This window comes from Hyla sarda, unplaced genomic scaffold (genome assembly GCF_029499605.1).
Source record: "Hyla sarda isolate aHylSar1 unplaced genomic scaffold, aHylSar1.hap1 scaffold_629, whole genome shotgun sequence".
Lineage (NCBI taxonomy): Eukaryota > Metazoa > Chordata > Amphibia > Anura > Hylidae > Hyla > Hyla sarda.
The window spans coordinates 27,478-49,445 of record NW_026610644.1 but is presented as its reverse complement, the minus strand read 5'-3'; the positions used below and the strand labels follow the sequence as shown (position 1 = coordinate 49,445).

Genomic DNA, 21,968 nt, shown 5'->3' with positions numbered 1-21,968 from the left:
TACAGTCTAAAGCATAGATCTCAAAGTCTGTGCACAGAATTTAGCAAGGGCCTCGCACCTTCTGATGCATCAGGTAGGTGCACAATAGCATAGCCTAACCCTCTGTACTTTGGTCTATATTGATGCGGGACATAGACAGCCAGCTGATGACCAATCCATTAGTGCAATGGATGGCTGGAAGCATTTGTCTTTGCCTTTGCAATACCACAGAAGCAATGCCATGGTCAATGTACAGCAATGACACACCTGTGTGAACAGCCAGGAGACCCCCCCCCCATGTTATGTTACATAGTTACATAGTTAGTACGGTCGAAAAAAGACATATGTCCATCACGTTCAACCAGGAATTAAGGGGTAGGGGTGTGGCGCGATATTGGGGAAGGGATGAGATTTTATATTTCTTCATAAGCATTAATCTTATTTTGTCAATTAGGAACATTCAGCACCCACCCGCTATCAAGGCAGCTGCCTATCATGTCATGCCCTACCTGCACAGGTGTGCTGGCTACTCAAATGATCCAATTAAGGAGGCCATTAGTCAGCAGCAGCAGAAGTCCTGTGCCTGGACGCTCCAACAGGGGCCAGACACAAGCAGAAGCAGCAGAAGCAGCAGCAGCACCACCTTTTGTTTTTTGGCTGCAGCAGCAGCAAGGCCCACAGGGCTGGCTAGCTGGCTAGCCAGCAAGCAGGTAGCAATGAAAGTAGGAATCTTTCTTTTTAACCCTGTAAGGGGGTGGTGCACTGTACCCGAAGATACTGCCATATCGGGGTCAATGCATAGGGCGACGGAAGCAAGCTTCGAAATCGGCCCCCGTTCTCAAAAATCCATTTAATATATGGTCCCAGATAGGGGACGTATCAGATATTAAACTGATAAGAACAGATACTACACTTGATCTTAGCCAAAAGGCCGAGAAGCGATAACCGTGAAAGGGGGCGGCCCAACAAGGTCCCCTTCATGGGCACTATCACTGCCTTGCTGTCAGGGAGGCTGCCAGACAATTTTCCATGCACACTCTGGGCTGGGGGGCAGTCAACCACCAGTACACACAGCAGAACCTAAACCCATACCATTATTGCTAAGCAGCAAGACAGGGGCCCATTGCACTCCCACGGGGCCTTTTTAAATGCAATCCATAACCCGGATTTGCCAGGAACCCTTCTTACTCCTCCTACTTGCATGTGACACTGGGCTTAGGATCTGCATAGGAAACACACACACAAGCACACACCTACCTTTGTTGCCTGCAGATGCCTCCTTGGCTGTCCCCAAACGGTATCAAACCAACACCCACGGGAAGCTGTAAGCATAGAGGACATGCCTGCACCCCATTGGACTTACCTGTGTGGGTTAAATCCGGGTTATTTGACAACCTATGGCGGGTGATGGTTCTGCTCAGGCAGAGCAGTGCTGATGCTCCTCATAAAGCTGTCGCTGCTGTGAAGGTTCTAGGTGACATCACAAATCCCTTTGGTTACATACACAACAAAGCTGGGTTGTTGTTGTTTACACTCTGCAAGGCCTGTGGAAGTGAGTGACATCATAGCACTGTAGTTCTGAGGGTTCAAGATGGATGCAACAATCTCCTGTTGCTTCTATGAAGGCCGTAATAGACGACATCACCAAACAGCTCCATAGTCACATACACAGCAAAGGAGAGATGTTGTTTACACCTAGTGATGTCAGTGGTATTGAGTGACATCACAGCACAGTGCTAAGGCTCCTGGGCCTGGACACAGCAGCGGCTGCAATATCTCAACGGAGAATACGTTTATATCTATGTGTGTGTGTGCGCATATATATATATATATATATATATATATATATTATATATATATATATATATATTTCTCCGCCGAAATCACTTTTAAACCCATTTCCACCTTTTTTTCCCTTCTCTTCCTCTTACTTTTTTTTCACGTTTTTTTACGTTTTTCTCCTTTTCGCCTCTTTTCTGGGCGTATTATTCTTCTTTTTCTTCTTTTTTTCGTCTAATGCATACCCCATCAGTGCAGCAATGCTTATTCAATACCGCCAGCAGATGGAGACACTGGGGGATAATTTTCTAAGGATTTATACTGATTTTTCCTGTCTGAATTTGTCGCACAGAAAGTTGCAGGCCAAATATGTGTGACATTTCTGCGACTTTAGCTTCTAGAGCATTTTTACAACATTATACATAGGTGCTGAATACATAAAAAGCGACTGTTCAGCGACAGACAAGTCGCATCGGCTGAAAGTAGGCCAGAATGTCAGTCCATGTTGGAGCAGGTTTAGATACAGTCTAAAGCATAGATCTCAAAGTCTGTGCACAGAATTTAGCAAGGGCCTCGCACCTTCTGATGCATCAGGTAGGTGCACAATAGCATAGCCTAACCCTCTGTACTTTGGTCTATATTGATGCGGGACATAGACAGCCAGCTGATGACCAATCCATTAGTGCAATGGATGGCTGGAAGCATTTGTCTTTGCCTTTGCAATACCACAGAAGCAATGCATGGTCAATGTACAGCAATGACACACCTGTGTGAACAGCCAGGAGACCCCCCCCCATGTTATGTTACATAGTTACATAGTTAGTACGGTCGAAAAAAGACATATGTCCATCACGTTCAACCAGGGAATTAAGGGGTAGGGGTGTGGCGCGATATTGGGGAAGGGATGAGATTTTATATTTCTTCATAAGCATTAATCTTATTTTGTCAATTAGGAACATTCAGCACCCACCCGCTATCAAGGCAGCTGCCTATCATGTCATGCCCTACCTGCACAGGTGTGCTGGCTACTCAAATGATCCAATTAAGGAGGCCATTTAGTCAGCAGCAGCAGAAGTCCTGTGCCTGGACGCTCCAACAGGGGCCAGACACAAGCAGAAGCAGAAGCAGCAGAAGCAGCAGCAGCACCACCTTTTGTTTTTTGGCTGCAGCAGCAGCAAGGCCCACAGGGCTGGCTAGCTGGCTAGCCAGCAAGCAGGTAGCAATGAAAGTAGGAATCTTTCTTTTTAACCCTGTAAGGGGGTGGTGCACTGTACCCGAAGATACTGCCATATCGGGTCAATGCATAGGGCGACGGAAGCAAGCTTCGAAATCGGCCCCCGTTCTCAAAAATCCATTTAATATATGGTCCCCAGATAGGGGACGTATCAGATATTAAACTGATAAGAACAGATTTTTTTTTTTTTTTTTTTTTTTTTTTTTTTTTAATCTAAAGCCGAGGAACGTGCTTTCGATTCACCCAAAGTGCAAGAAAAAGTGCAAACGTGTTACACTAAAAAAAACGTGCACAAAGGATGCGGTCTATCGCAAGCCCTTCTCCGATAGGAGAGAGGCCCCCCAACAAACCTTACCCTTCGCCTCCGGACCAAAAGGTACCTGCGAGGTTCCAGGTTCGATGTCCCTTTTCGCCAAAGCTACTAGGGGACCACAAATGCTCCCGGCATCCCCCTTGGCGTTGGCCAAGGTATCTGCCCGCAGAGCCGATTACGGTAGGTACCCTGCCAAAGCAGGGGTACCCGGGGTGTTTGCAGGGAGGTGCGGAACCTAATGGCCACACACACCTCCCCTAGACCGCCAGGGGGGACACCCAGAAGGGCTATCGCATCCTGACAAATCCTGTGAACACACAACACGCAAAAAGTGACACAGTGAGACAAAAAATAAATAAATAAGTGAATGTGTGCAGATATACTGCCCGGACATCCGGCCGGATCTATAAAAATTTCTCTGATCCTAGCCAGAAGGCCGGGAATCAAGAGGTGAGTGCCACAAGGTGAAGAGATTATGGTGCCCGTGCTTCAACTCAGTGAGCCTATTCTCCCAGTGAGTTTCGGCACCTCGGGGTCACCACTCCCCGAGGCACAAAAGTACCTCGGCTCTAGACCCTCTCAGCCTCATGGCGAGACCCGGAGGGAACAGGTCACATCGGGGCAGCCGTCGAGCTGATTCCTCAGAACCAGCCCCGGAAAGCCCTGGTACACCTGCATCCTCCATGCAGCACCCATCCCCACCAGCATGAAAACTGATAAGAACAGATACTACACTTGATCTTAGCCAAAAGGCCGAGAAGCGATAACCGTGAAAGGGGCGGGCCCAACAAGGTCCCCTTCATGGGCACTATCACTGCTTGCTGTCAGGGAGGCTGCCAGACAATTTTCCATGCACACTCTGGGCTGGGGGGCAGTCAACCACCAGTACACACAGCAGAACCTAAACCCATACCATTATTGCTAAGCAGCAAGACAGGGGCCCATTGCACTCCCACGGGGCCTTTTTAAATGCAATCCATAACCCGGATTTGCCAGGAACCCTTCTTACTCCTCCTACTTGCATGTGACACTGGGCTTAGGATCTGCATAGGAAACACACACACAAGCACACACCTACCTTTGTTGCCTGCAGATGCCTCCTTGGCTGTCCCCAAACGGTATCAAACCAACACCCACGGGAAGCTGTAAGCATAGAGGACATGCCTGCACCCCATTGGACTTACCTGTGTGGGTTAAATCCGGGTTATTTGACAACCTATGGCGGTGATGGTTCTGCTCAGGCAGAGCAGTGCTGATGCTCCTCATAAAGCTGTCGCTGCTGTGAAGGTTCTAGGTGACATCACAAATCCCTTTGGTTACATACACAACAAAGCTGGGTTGTTGTTGTTTACACTCTGCAAGGCCTGTGGAAGTGAGTGACATCATAGCACTGTAGTTCTGAGGGTTCAAGATGGATGCAACAATCTCCTGTTGCTTCTATGAAGGCCATAATAGACGACATCACCAAACAGCTCCATAGTCACATACACAGCAAAGGAGAGATGTTGTTTACACCTAGTGATGTCAGTGGTATTGAGTGACATCACAGCACAGTGCTAAGGCTCCTGGGCCTGGACACAGCAGCGGCTGCAATATCTCAACGGAGAATACGTTTATATCTATGTGTGTGTGTGCGCATATATATATATATATATATATATATATATATATATATATATATATATTTCTCCGCCGAAATCACTTTTAAACCCATTTCCACCTTTTTTTCCCTTCTCTTCCTCTTACTTTTTTTTCACGTTTTTTTACGTTTTTCTCCTTTTCGCCTCTTTTCTGGGCGTATTATTCTTCTTTTTCTTCTTTTTTTTCGTCTAATGCATACCCCATCAGTGCAGCAATGCTTATTCAATACCGCCAGCAGATGGAGACACTGGGGGATAATTTTCTAAGGATTTATACTGATTTTTCCTGTCTGAATTTGTCGCACAGAAAGTTGCAGGCCAAATATGTGTGACATTTCTGCGACTTTAGCTTCTAGAGCATTTTTACAACATTATACATAGGTGCTGAATACATAAAAAGCGACTGTTCAGCGACAGACAAGTCGCATCGGCTGAAAGTAGGCCAGAATGTCAGTCCATGTTGGAGCAGGTTTAGATACAGTCTAAAGCATAGATCTCAAAGTCTGTGCACAGAATTTAGCAAGGGCCTCGCACCTTCTGATGCATCAGGTAGGTGCACAATAGCATAGCCTAACCCTCTGTACTTTGGTCTATATTGATGCGGGACATAGACAGCCAGCTGATGACCAATCCATTAGTGCAATGGATGGCTGGAAGCATTTGTCTTTGCCTTTGCAATACCACAGAAGCAATGCATGGTCAATGTACAGCAATGACACACCTGTGTGAACAGCCAGGAGACCCCCCCCCATGTTATGTTACATAGTTACATAGTTAGTACGGTCGAAAAAAGACATATGTCCATCACGTTCAACCAGGGAATTAAGGGGTAGGGGTGTGGCGCGATATTGGGGAAGGGATGAGATTTTATATTTCTTCATAAGCATTAATCTTATTTTGTCAATTAGGAACATTCAGCACCCACCCGCTATCAAGGCAGCTGCCTATCATGTCATGCCCTACCTGCACAGGTGTGCTGGCTACTCAAATGATCCAATTAAGGAGGCCATTTAGTCAGCAGCAGCAGAAGTCCTGTGCCTGGACGCTCCAACAGGGGCCAGACACAAGCAGAAGCAGCAGAAGCAGCAGCAGCACCACCTTTTGTTTTTTGGCTGCAGCAGCAGCAAGGCCCACAGGGCTGGCTAGCTGGCTAGCCAGCAAGCAGGTAGCAATGAAAGTAGGAATCTTTCTTTTTAACCCTGTAAGGGGGTGGTGCACTGTACCCGAAGATACTGCCATATCGGGTCAATGCATAGGGCGACGGAAGCAAGCTTCGAAATCGGCCCCCGTTCTCAAAAATCCATTTAATATATGGTCCCCAGATAGGGGACGTATCAGATATTAAACTGATAAGAACAGATACTACACTTGATCTTAGCCAAAAGGCCGAGAAGCGATAACCGTGAAAGGGGCGGGCCCAACAAGGTCCCCTTCATGGGCACTATCACTGCTTGCTGTCAGGGAGGCTGCCAGACAATTTTCCATGCACACTCTGGGCTGGGGGGCAGTCAACCACCAGTACACACAGCAGAACCTAAACCCATACCATTATTGCTAAGCAGCAAGACAGGGGCCCATTGCACTCCCACGGGGCCTTTTTAAATGCAATCCATAACCCGGATTTGCCAGGAACCCTTCTTACTCCTCCTACTTGCATGTGACACTGGGCTTAGGATCTGCATAGGAAACACACACACAAGCACACACCTACCTTTGTTGCCTGCAGATGCCTCCTTGGCTGTCCCCAAACGGTATCAAACCAACACCCACGGGAAGCTGTAAGCATAGAGGACATGCCTGCACCCCATTGGACTTACCTGTGTGGGTTAAATCCGGGTTATTTGACAACCTATGGCGGTGATGGTTCTGCTCAGGCAGAGCAGTGCTGATGCTCCTCATAAAGCTGTCGCTGCTGTGAAGGTTCTAGGTGACATCACAAATCCCTTTGGTTACATACACAACAAAGCTGGGTTGTTGTTGTTTACACTCTGCAAGGCCTGTGGAAGTGAGTGACATCATAGCACTGTAGTTCTGAGGGTTCAAGATGGATGCAACAATCTCCTGTTGCTTCTATGAAGGCCGTAATAGACGACATCACCAAACAGCTCCATAGTCACATACACAGCAAAGGAGAGATGTTGTTTACACCTAGTGATGTCAGTGGTATTGAGTGACATCACAGCACAGTGCTAAGGCTCCTGGGCCTGGACACAGCAGCGGCTGCAATATCTCAACGGAGAATACGTTTATATCTATGTGTGTGTGTGCGCATATATATATATATATATATATATATATATATATATATTTCTCCGCCGAAATCACTTTTAAACCCATTTCCACCTTTTTTTCCCTTCTCTTCCTCTTACTTTTTTTTCACGTTTTTTTACGTTTTTCTCCTTTTCGCCTCTTTTCTGGGCGTATTATTCTTCTTTTTCTTCTTTTTTTTCGTCTAATGCATACCCCATCAGTGCAGCAATGCTTATTCAATACCGCCAGCAGATGGAGACACTGGGGGATAATTTTCTAAGGATTTATACTGATTTTTCCTGTCTGAATTTGTCGCACAGAAAGTTGCAGGCCAAATATGTGTGACATTTCTGCGACTTTAGCTTCTAGAGCATTTTTACAACATTATACATAGGTGCTGAATACATAAAAAGCGACTGTTCAGCGACAGACAAGTCGCATCGGCTGAAAGTAGGCCAGAATGTCAGTCCATGTTGGAGCAGGTTTAGATACAGTCTAAAGCATAGATCTCAAAGTCTGTGCACAGAATTTAGCAAGGGCCTCGCACCTTCTGATGCATCAGGTAGGTGCACAATAGCATAGCCTAACCCTCTGTACTTTGGTCTATATTGATGCGGGACATAGACAGCCAGCTGATGACCAATCCATTAGTGCAATGGATGGCTGGAAGCATTTGTCTTTGCCTTTGCAATACCACAGAAGCAATGCATGGTCAATGTACAGCAATGACACACCTGTGTGAACAGCCAGGAGACCCCCCCCCATGTTATGTTACATAGTTACATAGTTAGTACGGTCGAAAAAAGACATATGTCCATCACGTTCAACCAGGGAATTAAGGGGTAGGGGTGTGGCGCGATATTGGGGAAGGGATGAGATTTTATATTTCTTCATAAGCATTAATCTTATTTTGTCAATTAGGAACATTCAGCACCCACCCGCTATCAAGGCAGCTGCCTATCATGTCATGCCCTACCTGCACAGGTGTGCTGGCTACTCAAATGATCCAATTAAGGAGGCCATTTAGTCAGCAGCAGCAGAAGTCCTGTGCCTGGACGCTCCAACAGGGGCCAGACACAAGCAGAAGCAGAAGCAGCAGAAGCAGCAGCAGCACCACCTTTTGTTTTTTGGCTGCAGCAGCAGCAAGGCCCACAGGGCTGGCTAGCTGGCTAGCCAGCAAGCAGGTAGCAATGAAAGTAGGAATCTTTCTTTTTAACCCTGTAAGGGGGTGGTGCACTGTACCCGAAGATACTGCCATATCGGGTCAATGCATAGGGCGACGGAAGCAAGCTTCGAAATCGGCCCCCGTTCTCAAAAATCCATTTAATATATGGTCCCCAGATAGGGGACGTATCAGATATTAAACTGATAAGAACAGATACTACACTTGATCTTAGCCAAAAGGCCGAGAAGCGATAACCGTGAAAGGGGCGGGCCCAACAAGGTCCCCTTCATGGGCACTATCACTGCTTGCTGTCAGGGAGGCTGCCAGACAATTTTCCATGCACACTCTGGGCTGGGGGGCAGTCAACCACCAGTACACACAGCAGAACCTAAACCCATACCATTATTGCTAAGCAGCAAGACAGGGGCCCATTGCACTCCCACGGGGCCTTTTTAAATGCAATCCATAACCCGGATTTGCCAGGAACCCTTCTTACTCCTCCTACTTGCATGTGACACTGGGCTTAGGATCTGCATAGGAAACACACACACAAGCACACACCTACCTTTGTTGCCTGCAGATGCCTCCTTGGCTGTCCCCAAACGGTATCAAACCAACACCCACGGGAAGCTGTAAGCATAGAGGACATGCCTGCACCCCATTGGACTTACCTGTGTGGGTTAAATCCGGGTTATTTGACAACCTATGGCGGTGATGGTTCTGCTCAGGCAGAGCAGTGCTGATGCTCCTCATAAAGCTGTCGCTGCTGTGAAGGTTCTAGGTGACATCACAAATCCCTTTGGTTACATACACAACAAAGCTGGGTTGTTGTTGTTTACACTCTGCAAGGCCTGTGGAAGTGAGTGACATCATAGCACTGTAGTTCTGAGGGTTCAAGATGGATGCAACAATCTCCTGTTGCTTCTATGAAGGCCGTAATAGACGACATCACCAAACAGCTCCATAGTCACATACACAGCAAAGGAGAGATGTTGTTTACACCTAGTGATGTCAGTGGTATTGAGTGACATCACAGCACAGTGCTAAGGCTCCTGGGCCTGGACACAGCAGCGGCTGCAATATCTCAACGGAGAATACGTTTATATCTATGTGTGTGTGTGCGCATATATATATATATATATATATATATATATATATATATATATATATTTCTCCGCCGAAATCACTTTTAAACCCATTTCCACCTTTTTTTCCCTTCTCTTCCTCTTCCTTTTTTTTCACGTTTTTTTACGTTTTTCTCCTTTTCGCCTCTTTTCTGGGCGTATTATTCTTCTTTTTCTTCTTTTTTTTCGTCTAATGCATACCCCATCAGTGCAGCAATGCTTATTCAATACCGCCAGCAGATGGAGACACTGGGGGATAATTTTCTAAGGATTTATACTGATTTTTCCTGTCTGAATTTGTCGCACAGAAAGTTGCAGGCCAAATATGTGTGACATTTCTGCGACTTTAGCTTCTAGAGCATTTTTACAACATTATACATAGGTGCTGAATACATAAAAAGCGACTGTTCAGCGACAGACAAGTCGCATCGGCTGAAAGTAGGCCAGAATGTCAGTCCATGTTGGAGCAGGTTTAGATACAGTCTAAAGCATAGATCTCAAAGTCTGTGCACAGAATTTAGCAAGGGCCTCGCACCTTCTGATGCATCAGGTAGGTGCACAATAGCATAGCCTAACCCTCTGTACTTTGGTCTATATTGATGCGGGACATAGACAGCCAGCTGATGACCAATCCATTAGTGCAATGGATGGCTGGAAGCATTTGTCTTTGCCTTTGCAATACCACAGAAGCAATGCATGGTCAATGTACAGCAATGACACACCTGTGTGAACAGCCAGGAGACCCCCCCCCCATGTTATGTTACATAGTTACATAGTTAGTACGGTCGAAAAAAGACATATGTCCATCACGTTCAACCAGGGAATTAAGGGGTAGGGGTGTGGCGCGATATTGGGGAAGGGATGAGATTTTATATTTCTTCATAAGCATTAATCTTATTTTGTCAATTAGGAACATTCAGCACCCACCCGCTATCAAGGCAGCTGCCTATCATGTCATGCCCTACCTGCACAGGTGTGCTGGCTACTCAAATGATCCAATTAAGGAGGCCATTTAGTCAGCAGCAGCAGAAGTCCTGTGCCTGGACGCTCCAACAGGGGCCAGACACAAGCAGAAGCAGAAGCAGCAGAAGCAGCAGCAGCACCACCTTTTGTTTTTTGGCTGCAGCAGCAGCAAGGCCCACAGGGCTGGCTAGCTGGCTAGCCAGCAAGCAGGTAGCAATGAAAGTAGGAATCTTTCTTTTTAACCGTAAGGGGGTGGTGCACTGTACCCGAAGATACTGCCATATCGGGTCAATGCATAGGGCGACGGAAGCAAGCTTCGAAATCGGCCCCCGTTCTCAAAAATCCATTTAATATATGGTCCCCAGATAGGGGACGTATCAGATATTAAACTGATAAGAACAGATACTACACTTGATCTTAGCCAAAAGGCCGAGAAGCGATAACCGTGAAAGGGGCGGGCCCAACAAGGTCCCCTTCATGGGCACTATCACTGCTTGCTGTCAGGGAGGCTGCCAGACAATTTTCCATGCACACTCTGGGCTGGGGGGCAGTCAACCACCAGTACACACAGCAGAACCTAAACCCATACCATTATTGCTAAGCAGCAAGACAGGGGCCCATTGCACTCCCACGGGGCCTTTTTAAATGCAATCCATAACCCGGATTTGCCAGGAACCCTTCTTACTCCTCCTACTTGCATGTGACACTGGGCTTAGGATCTGCATAGGAAACACACACACAAGCACACACCTACCTTTGTTGCCTGCAGATGCCTCCTTGGCTGTCCCCAAACGGTATCAAACCAACACCCACGGGAAGCTGTAAGCATAGAGGACATGCCTGCACCCCATTGGACTTACCTGTGTGGGTTAAATCCGGGTTATTTGACAACCTATGGCGGTGATGGTTCTGCTCAGGCAGAGCAGTGCTGATGCTCCTCATAAAGCTGTCGCTGCTGTGAAGGTTCTAGGTGACATCACAAATCCCTTTGGTTACATACACAACAAAGCTGGGTTGTTGTTGTTTACACTCTGCAAGGCCTGTGGAAGTGAGTGACATCATAGCACTGTAGTTCTGAGGGTTCAAGATGGATGCAACAATCTCCTGTTGCTTCTATGAAGGCCGTAATAGACGACATCACCAAACAGCTCCATAGTCACATACACAGCAAAGGAGAGATGTTGTTTACACCTAGTGATGTCAGTGGTATTGAGTGACATCACAGCACAGTGCTAAGGCTCCTGGGCCTGGACACAGCAGCGGCTGCAATATCTCAACGGAGAATACGTTTATATCTATGTGTGTGTGTGCGCATATATATATATATATATATATATATATATATATATATATATATATTTCTCCGCCGAAATCACTTTTAAACCCATTTCCACCTTTTTTTCCCTTCTCTTCCTCTTACTTTTTTTTCACGTTTTTTTACGTTTTTCTCCTTTTCGCCTCTTTTCTGGGCGTATTATTCTTCTTTTTCTTCTTTTTTTTCGTCTAATGCATACCCCATCAGTGCAGCAATGCTTATTCAATACCGCCAGCAGATGGAGACACTGGGGGATAATTTTCTAAGGATTTATACTGATTTTTCCTGTCTGAATTTGTCGCACAGAAAGTTGCAGGCCAAATATGTGTGACATTTCTGCGACTTTAGCTTCTAGAGCATTTTTACAACATTATACATAGGTGCTGAATACATAAAAAGCGACTGTTCAGCGACAGACAAGTCGCATCGGCTGAAAGTAGGCCAGAATGTCAGTCCATGTTGGAGCAGGTTTAGATACAGTCTAAAGCATAGATCTCAAAGTCTGTGCACAGAATTTAGCAAGGGCCTCGCACCTTCTGATGCATCAGGTAGGTGCACAATAGCATAGCCTAACCCTCTGTACTTTGGTCTATATTGATGCGGGACATAGACAGCCAGCTGATGACCAATCCATTAGTGCAATGGATGGCTGGAAGCATTTGTCTTTGCCTTTGCAATACCACAGAAGCAATGCATGGTCAATGTACAGCAATGACACACCTGTGTGAACAGCCAGGAGACCCCCCCCCCCCCCATGTTATGTTACATAGTTACATAGTTAGTACGGTCGAAAAAAGACATATGTCCATCACGTTCAACCAGGGAATTAAGGGGTAGGGGTGTGGCGCGATATTGGGGAAGGGATGAGATTTTATATTTCTTCATAAGCATTAATCTTATTTTGTCAATTAGGAACATTCAGCACCCACCCGCTATCAAGGCAGCTGCCTATCATGTCATGCCCTACCTGCACAGGTGTGCTGGCTACTCAAATGATCCAATTAAGGAGGCCATTTAGTCAGCAGCAGCAGAAGTCCTGTGCCTGGACGCTCCAACAGGGGCCAGACACAAGCAGAAGCAGAAGCAGCAGAAGCAGCAGCAGCACCACCTTTTGTTTTTTGGCTGCAGCAGCAGCAAGGCCCACAGGGCTGGCTAGCTGGCTAGCCAGCAAGCAGGTAGCAATGAAAGTAGGAATCTTTCTTTTTAACCCTGTAAGGGGGTGGTGCACTGTACCCGAAGATACTGCCATATCGGGTCAATGCATAGGGCGACGGAAGCAAGCTTCGAAATCGGCCCCCGTTCTCAAAAATCCATTTAATATATGGTCCCCAGATAGGGGACGTATCAGATATTAAACTGATAAGAACAGATACTACACTTGATCTTAGCCAAAAGGCCGAGAAGCGATAACCGTGAAAGGGGCGGGCCCAACAAGGTCCCCTTCATGGGCACTATCACTGCTTGCTGTCAGGGAGGCTGCCAGACAATTTTCCATGCACACTCTGGGCTGGGGGGCAGTCAACCACCAGTACACACAGCAGAACCTAAACCCATACCATTATTGCTAAGCAGCAAGACAGGGGCCCATTGCACTCCCACGGGGCCTTTTTAAATGCAATCCATAACCCGGATTTGCCAGGAACCCTTCTTACTCCTCCTACTTGCATGTGACACTGGGCTTAGGATCTGCATAGGAAACACACACACAAGCACACACCTACCTTTGTTGCCTGCAGATGCCTCCTTGGCTGTCCCCAAACGGTATCAAACCAACACCCACGGGAAGCTGTAAGCATAGAGGACATGCCTGCACCCCATTGGACTTACCTGTGTGGGTTAAATCCGGGTTATTTGACAACCTATGGCGGTGATGGTTCTGCTCAGGCAGAGCAGTGCTGATGCTCCTCATAAAGCTGTCGCTGCTGTGAAGGTTCTAGGTGACATCACAAATCCCTTTGGTTACATACACAACAAAGCTGGGTTGTTGTTGTTTACACTCTGCAAGGCCTGTGGAAGTGAGTGACATCATAGCACTGTAGTTCTGAGGGTTCAAGATGGATGCAACAATCTCCTGTTGCTTCTATGAAGGCCGTAATAGACGACATCACCAAACAGCTCCATAGTCACATACACAGCAAAGGAGAGATGTTGTTTACACCTAGTGATGTCAGTGGTATTGAGTGACATCACAGCACAGTGCTAAGGCTCCTGGGCCTGGACACAGCAGCGGCTGCAATATCTCAACGGAGAATACGTTTATATCTATGTGTGTGTGTGCGCATATATATATATATATATATATATATATATATATATATATATATATTTCTCCGCCGAAATCACTTTTAAACCCATTTCCACCTTTTTTTCCCTTCTCTTCCTCTTACTTTTTTTTCACGTTTTTTTACGTTTTTCTCCTTTTCGCCTCTTTTCTGGGCGTATTATTCTTCTTTTTCTTCTTTTTTTTCGTCTAATGCATACCCCATCAGTGACAGCAATGCTTATTCAATACCGCCAGCAGATGGAGACACTGGGGGATAATTTTCTAAGGATTTATACTGATTTTTCCTGTCTGAATTTGTCGCACAGAAAGTTGCAGGCCAAATATGTGTGACATTTCTGCGACTTTAGCTTCTAGAGCATTTTTACAACATTATACATAGGTGCTGAATACATAAAAAGCGACTGTTCAGCGACAGACAAGTCGCATCGGCTGAAAGTAGGCCAGAATGTCAGTCCATGTTGGAGCAGGTTTAGATACAGTCTAAAGCATAGATCTCAAAGTCTGTGCACAGAATTTAGCAAGGGCCTCGCACCTTCTGATGCATCAGGTAGGTGCACAATAGCATAGCCTAACCCTCTGTACTTTGGTCTATATTGATGCGGGACATAGACAGCCAGCTGATGACCAATCCATTAGTGCAATGGATGGCTGGAAGCATTTGTCTTTGCCTTTGCAATACCACAGAAGCAATGCATGGTCAATGTACAGCAATGACACACCTGTGTGAACAGCCAGGAGACCCCCCCCCCCCCCCCCCATGTTATGTTACATAGTTACATAGTTAGTACGGTCGAAAAAAGACATATGTCCATCACGTTCAACCAGGGAATTAAGGGGTAGGGGTGTGGCGCGATATTGGGGAAGGGATGAGATTTTATATTTCTTCATAAGCATTAATCTTATTTTGTCAATTAGGAACATTCAGCACCCACCCGCTATCAAGGCAGCTGCCTATCATGTCATGCCCTACCTGCACAGGTGTGCTGGCTACTCAAATGATCCAATTAAGGAGGCCATTTAGTCAGCAGCAGCAGAAGTCCTGTGCCTGGACGCTCCAACAGGGGCCAGACACAAGCAGAAGCAGAAGCAGCAGAAGCAGCAGCAGCACCACCTTTTGTTTTTTGGCTGCAGCAGCAGCAAGGCCCACAGGGCTGGCTAGCTGGCTAGCCAGCAAGCAGGTAGCAATGAAAGTAGGAATCTTTCTTTTTAACCCTGTAAGGGGGTGGTGCACTGTACCCGAAGATACTGCCATATCGGGTCAATGCATAGGGCGACGGAAGCAAGCTTCGAAATCGGCCCCCGTTCTCAAAAATCCATTTAATATATGGTCCCCAGATAGGGGACGTATCAGATATTAAACTGATAAGAACAGATACTACACTTGATCTTAGCCAAAAGGCCGAGAAGCGATAACCGTGAAAGGGGCGGGCCCAACAAGGTCCCCTTCATGGGCACTATCACTGCTTGCTGTCAGGGAGGCTGCCAGACAATTTTCCATGCACACTCTGGGCTGGGGGGCAGTCAACCACCAGTACACACAGCAGAACCTAAACCCATACCATTATTGCTAAGCAGCAAGACAGGGGCCCATTGCACTCCCACGGGGCCTTTTTAAATGCAATCCATAACCCGGATTTGCCAGGAACCCTTCTTACTCCTCCTACTTGCATGTGACACTGGGCTTAGGATCTGCATAGGAAACACACACACAAGCACACACCTACCTTTGTTGCCTGCAGATGCCTCCTTGGCTGTCCCCAAACGGTATCAAACCAACACCCACGGGAAGCTGTAAGCATAGAGGACATGCCTGCACCCCATTGGACTTACCTGTGTGGGTTAAATCCGGGTTATTTGACAACCTATGGCGGTGATGGTTCTGCTCAGGCAGAGCAGTGCTGATGCTCCTCATAAAGCTGTCGCTGCTGTGAAGGTTCTAGGTGACATCACAAATCCTTTGGTTACATACACAACAAAGCTGGGTTGTTGTTGTTTACACTCTGCAAGGCCTGTGGAAGTGAGTGACATCATAGCACTGTAGTTCTGAGGGTTCAAGATGGATGCAACAATCTCCTGTTGCTTCTATGAAGGCCGTAATAGACGACATCACCAAACAGCTCCATAGTCACATACACAGCAAAGGAGAGATGTTGTTTACACCTAGTGATGTCAGTGGTATTGAGTGACATCACAGCACAGTGCTAAGGCTCCTGGGCCCTGGACACAGCAGCGGCTGCAATATCTCAACGGAGAATACGTTTATATCTATGTGTGTGTGTGCGCATATATATATATATATATATATATATATATATATATATATATTTTTCTCCGCCGAAATCACTTTTAAACCCATTTCCACCTTTTTTTCCCTTCTCTTCCTCTTACTTTTTTTTCACGTTTTTTTACGTTTTTCTCCTTTTCGCCTTTTCTGGGCGTATTATTCTTCTTTTTCTTCTTTTTTTTCGTCTAATGCATACCCCATCAGTGCAGCAATGCTTATTCAATACCGCCAGCAGATGGAGACACTGGGGGATAATTTTCTAAGGATTTATACTGATTTTTCCTGTCTGAATTTGTCGCACAGAAAGTTGCAGGCCAAATATGTGTGACATTTCTGCGACTTTAGCTTCTAGAGCATTTTTACAACATTATACATAGGTGCTGAATACATAAAAAGCGACTGTTCAGCGACAGACAAGTCGCATCGGCTGAAAGTAGGCCAGAATGTCAGTCCATGTTGGAGCAGGTTTAGATACAGTCTAAAGCATAGATCTCAAAGTCTGTGCACAGAATTTAGCAAGGGCCTCGCACCTTCTGATGCATCAGGTAGGTGCACAATAGCATAGCCTAACCCTCTGTACTTTGGTCTATATTGATGCGGGACATAGACAGCCAGCTGATGACCAATCCATTAGTGCAATGGATGGCTGGAAGCATTTGTCTTTGCCTTTGCAATACCACAGAAGCAATGCATGGTCAATGTACAGCAATGACACACCTGTGTGAACAGCCAGGAGACCCCCCCCCCCCCCCCCCATGTTATGTTACATAGTTACATAGTTAGTACGGTCGAAAAAAGACATATGTCCATCACGTTCAACCAGGGAATTAAGGGGTAGGGGTGTGGCGCGATATTGGGGAAGGGATGAGATTTTATATTTCTTCATAAGCATTAATCTTATTTTGTCAATTAGGAACATTCAGCACCCACCCGCTATCAAGGCAGCTGCCTATCATGTCATGCCCTACCTGCACAGGTGTGCTGGCTACTCAAATGATCCAATTAAGGAGGCCATTTAGTCAGCAGCAGCAGAAGTCCTGTGCCTGGACGCTCCAACAGGGGCCAGACACAAGCAGAAGCAGAAGCAGCAGAAGCAGCAGCAGCACCACCTTTTGTTTTTTTGGCTGCAGCAGCAGCAAGGGCCCCACAGGGCTGGCTAGCTGGCTAGCCAGCAAGCAGGTAGCAATGAAAGTAGGAATCTTTCTTTTTAACCCTGTAAGGGGGTGGTGCACTGTACCCGAAGATACTGCCATATCGGGTCAATGCATAGGGCGACGGAAGCAAGCTTCGAAATCGGCCCCCGTTCTCAAAAATCCATTTAATATATGGTCCCCAGATAGGGGACGTATCAGATATTAAACTGATAAGAACAGATACTACACTTGATCTTAGCCAAAAGGCCGTAGAAGCGATAACCGTGAAAGGGGCGGGCCCAACAAGGGTCCCCTTCATGGGCACTATCACTGCTTGCTGTCAGGGAGGCTGCCAGACAATTTTCCATGCACACTCTGGGCTGGGGGGCAGTCAACCACCAGTACACACAGCAGAACCTAAACCCATACCATTATTGCTAAGCAGCAAGACAGGGGCCCATTGCACTCCCACGGGGCCTTTTTAAATGCAATCCATAACCCGGATTTGCCAGGAACCCTTCTTACTCCTCCTACTTGCATGTGACACTGGGCTTAGGATCTGCATAGGAAACACACACACAAGCACACACCTACCTTTGTTGCCTGCAGATGCCTCCTTGGCTGTCCCCAAACGGTATCAAACCAACACCCACGGGAAGCTGTAAGCATAGAGGACATGCCTGCACCCCATTGGACTTACCCTGTGTGGGTTAAATCCGGGTTATTTGACAACCTATGGCGGTGATGGTTCTGCTCAGGCAGAGCAGTGCTGATGCTCCTCTATAAAGCTGTCGCTGCTGTGAAGGTTCTAGGTGACATCACAAATCCCTTTGGTTACATACACAACAAAGCTGGGTTGTTGTTGTTTACACTCTGCAAGGCCTGTGGAAGTGAGTGACATCATAGCACTGTAGTTCTGAGGTTCAAGATGGATGCAACAATCTCCTGTTGCTTCTATGAAGGCCGTAATAGACGACATCACCAAACAGCTCCATAGTCACATACACAGCAAAGGAGAGATGTTGTTTACACCTAGTGATGTCAGTGGTATTGAGTGACATCACAGCACAGTGCTAAGGCTCCTGGGCCTGGACACAGCAGCGGCTGCAATATCTCAACGGAGAATACGTTTATATCTATGTGTGTGTGTGCGCATATATATATATATATATATATATATATATATATATATATATATATTTCTCCAGCCGAAATCACTTTTAAACCCATTTCCACCTTTTTTTCCCTTCTCTTCCTCTTACTTTTTTTTCACGTTTTTTTACGTTTTTCTCCTTTTCGCCTCTTTTCTGGGCGTATTATTCTTCTTTTTCTTCTTTTTTTTCGTCTAATGCATACCCCATCAGTGCAGCAATGCTTATTCAATACCGCCAAGCAGATGGAGACACTGGGGGATAATTTTCTAAGGATTTATACTGATTTTTCCTGTCTGAATTTGTCGCACAGAAAGTTGCAGGCCAAATATGTGTGACATTTCTGCGACTTTAGCTTCTAGAGCATTTTTACAACATTATACATAGGTGCTGAATACATAAAAAAGCGACTGTTCAGCGACAGACAAGTCGCATCGGCTGAAAGTAGGCCAGAATGTCAGTCCATGTTGGAGCAGGTTTAGATACAGTCTAAAGCATAGATCTCAAAGTCTGTGCACAGAATTTAGCAAGGGCCTCGCACCTTCTGATGCATCAGGTAGGTGCACAATAGCATAGCCTAACCCTCTGTACTTTGGTCTATATTGATGCGGGACATAGACAGCCAGCTGATGACCCAATCCATTAGTGCAATGGATGGCTGGAAGCATTTGTCTTTGCCTTTGCAATACCACAGAAGCAATGCATGGTCAATGTACAGCAATGACACACCTGTGTGAACAGCCAGGAGACCCCCCCCCCCCCCCCCCCCATGTTATGTTACATAGTTACATAGTTTAGTACGGTCGAAAAAAGACATATGTCCATCACGTTCAACCAGGGAATTAAGGGGTAGGGGTGTGGCGCGATATTGGGGAAGGGATGAGATTTTATATTTCTTCATAAGCATTAATCTTATTTTGTCAATTAGGAACATTCAGCACCCACCCGCTATCAAGGCAGCTGCCTATCATGTCATGCCCTACCTGCACAGGTGTGCTGGCTACTCAAATGATCCAATTAAGGAGGCCATTTAGTCAGCAGCAGCAGAAGTCCTGTGCCTGGACGCTCCAACAGGGCCAGACACAAGCAGAAGCAGAAGCAGCAGAAGCAGCAGCAGCACCACCTTTTGTTTTTGGCTGCAGCAGCAGCAAGGCCCACAGGGCTGGCTAGCTGGCTAGCCAGCAAGCAGGTAGCAATGAAAGTAGGAATCTTTCTTTTTAACCCTGTAAGGGGGTGGTGCACTGTACCCGAAGATACTGCCATATCGGGTCAATGCATAGGGCGACGGAAGCAAGCTTCGAAATCGGCCCCCGTTCTCAAAAATCCATTAAATATATGGTCCCCAGAATAGGGGGACGTATCAGATATTAAACTGATAAGAACAGATACTACACTTGATCTTAGCCAAAAGGCCGAGAAGCGATAACCGTGAAAGGGGCGGGCCCAACAAGGTCCCCTTCATGGGCACTATCACTGCTTGCCTGTCAGGGAGGCTGCCAGACAATTTTCCATGCACACTCTGGGCTGGGGGGCAGTCAACCACCAGTACACAACAGCAGAACCTAAACCCATACCATTAATGCTAAGCAGCAAGACAGGGGCCCATTGCACTCCCACGGGGCCTTTTTAAATGCAATCCATAACCCGGATTTGCCAGGAACCCTTCTTACTCCTCCTACTTGCATGTGACACTGGGCTTAGGATCTGCATAGGAAACACACACACAAGCACACACCTACCTTTGTTGCCTGCAGATACCTCCTTGGCTGTCCCCAAACGGTATCAAACACAACACCCACGGGAAGCTGTAAGCATAGAGGACATGCCTGCACCCCATTGGACTTACCTGTGTGGGTTAAATCCGGGTTATTTGACAACCTATGGCGGTGATGGTTCTGCTCAGGCAGAGCAGTGCTGATGCTCCTCATAAAGCTGTCGCTGCTGTGAAGGTTCTAGGTGACATCACAAATCCCTTTGGTTACATACCACAACAAAAGCTGGGTTGTTGTTGTTTACACTCTGCAAGGCCTGTGGAAGTGAGTGACATCATACGCACTGTAGTTCTGAGGGTTCAAGATGGATGCAACAATCTCCTGTTGCTTCTATGAAGGCCGTAATAGACGACATCACCAAACAGCTCCATAGTCACATACACAGCACAAGGAGAGATGTTGTTTACACCTAGTGATGTCAGTGGTATTGAGTGACATCACAGCACAGTGCTAAGGCTCCTGGCCTGGACACAGCAGCGGACTGCAATATCTCAACGGAGAATACGTTTATATCTATGTGTGTGTGTGCGCATTTATATATATATATATATATATATATTATATATATATATATATATATTTACTCCGCCCGAAATCACTTTTAAACCCATTTCCACCTTTTTTTCCCTTCTCTTCCTCTTACTTTTTTTTCACGTTTTTTTTACGTTTTTCTCCTTTTCGCCTCTTTTCTGGCGTATTATTCTTCTTTTTCTTCTTTTTTTTCTTCTTTTTTTTCGTCTAATGCATACCCCATCAGTGCAGCAATGCTTATTCAATACCGCCAGCAGATGGAGACACTGGGGGATAATTTTCTAAGGATTTATACTGATTTTTCCTGTCTGAATTTGTCGCACAGAAAGTTGCAGGCCAAATATGTGTGACATTTCTGCGACTTTAGCTTCTAGAGCATTTTTACAACATTATACATAGGTGCTGAATACATAAAAAGCGACTGTTCAGCGACAGACAAGTCGCATCGGCTGAAAGTAGGCCAGAATGTCAGTCCATGTTGGAGCAGGTTTAGATACAGTCTAAAGCATAGATCTCAAAGTCTGTGCACAGAATTTAGCAAGGGCCTCGCACCTTCTGATGCATCAGGTAGGTGCACAATAGCATAGCCTAACCCTCTGTACTTTGGTCTATATTGATGCGGGACATAGACAGCCAGCTGATGACCAATCCATTAGTGCAATGGATGGCTGGAAGCATTTGTCTTTGCCTTTGCAATACCACAGAAGCAATGCATGGTCAATGTACAGCAATGACACACCTGTGTGAACAGCCAGGAGACCCCCCCCCCCCCCCCCCCCATGTTATGTTACATAGTTACATAGTTAGTACGGTCGAAAAAAGACATATGTCCATCACGTTCAACCAGGGAATTAAGGGGTAGGGGTGTGGCGCGATATTGGGGAAGGGATGAGATTTTATATTTCTTCATAAGCATTAATCTTATTTTGTCAATTAGGAACATTCAGCACCCACCCGCTATCAAGGCAGCTGCCTATCATGTCATGCCCTACCTGCACAGGTGTGCTGCCTACTCAAATGATCCAATTAAGGAGGCCATTTAGTCAGCAGC

General features: G+C 46.3%; 9 non-coding genes and 1 pseudogene across 9 annotated transcripts; all 10 read right to left on the bottom strand.

Annotated features, from left to right (window-relative positions):
- Positions 1 to 731: 731 nt before the first annotated feature.
- On the bottom strand, positions 732 to 922 carry LOC130341809 (U2 spliceosomal RNA). The gene has a single exon (XR_008881579.1). It is a non-coding gene; the product is annotated as a U2 spliceosomal RNA (small nuclear RNA).
- Positions 923 to 3,016: 2,094 nt separating this feature from the next.
- Positions 3,017 to 3,216, bottom strand: LOC130341814 (U2 spliceosomal RNA). Its single transcript, XR_008881581.1, has one exon. It is a non-coding gene; the product is annotated as a U2 spliceosomal RNA (small nuclear RNA).
- A 694-nt stretch (positions 3,217 to 3,910) lies between these two features.
- On the bottom strand, positions 3,911 to 4,070 carry LOC130341816 (U2 spliceosomal RNA; annotated as a pseudogene).
- Positions 4,071 to 6,152: 2,082 nt separating this feature from the next.
- Positions 6,153 to 6,343, bottom strand: LOC130341829 (U2 spliceosomal RNA). The gene has a single exon (XR_008881593.1). It is a non-coding gene; the product is annotated as a U2 spliceosomal RNA (small nuclear RNA).
- A 2,078-nt stretch (positions 6,344 to 8,421) lies between these two features.
- On the bottom strand, positions 8,422 to 8,612 carry LOC130341828 (U2 spliceosomal RNA). The gene has a single exon (XR_008881592.1). It is a non-coding gene; the product is annotated as a U2 spliceosomal RNA (small nuclear RNA).
- Positions 8,613 to 10,697: 2,085 nt separating this feature from the next.
- On the bottom strand, positions 10,698 to 10,888 carry LOC130341827 (U2 spliceosomal RNA). The gene has a single exon (XR_008881591.1). It is a non-coding gene; the product is annotated as a U2 spliceosomal RNA (small nuclear RNA).
- Positions 10,889 to 12,979: 2,091 nt separating this feature from the next.
- LOC130341825 (U2 spliceosomal RNA) lies at positions 12,980 to 13,170 on the bottom strand. Its single transcript, XR_008881589.1, has one exon. It is a non-coding gene; the product is annotated as a U2 spliceosomal RNA (small nuclear RNA).
- A 2,096-nt stretch (positions 13,171 to 15,266) lies between these two features.
- On the bottom strand, positions 15,267 to 15,457 carry LOC130341824 (U2 spliceosomal RNA). The gene has a single exon (XR_008881588.1). It is a non-coding gene; the product is annotated as a U2 spliceosomal RNA (small nuclear RNA).
- Positions 15,458 to 17,551: 2,094 nt separating this feature from the next.
- Positions 17,552 to 17,743, bottom strand: LOC130341803 (U2 spliceosomal RNA). Its single transcript, XR_008881573.1, has one exon. It is a non-coding gene; the product is annotated as a U2 spliceosomal RNA (small nuclear RNA).
- Positions 17,744 to 19,845: 2,102 nt separating this feature from the next.
- On the bottom strand, positions 19,846 to 20,038 carry LOC130341806 (U2 spliceosomal RNA). The gene has a single exon (XR_008881576.1). It is a non-coding gene; the product is annotated as a U2 spliceosomal RNA (small nuclear RNA).
- Between the last annotated feature and the right edge of the window lie 1,930 nt (positions 20,039 to 21,968).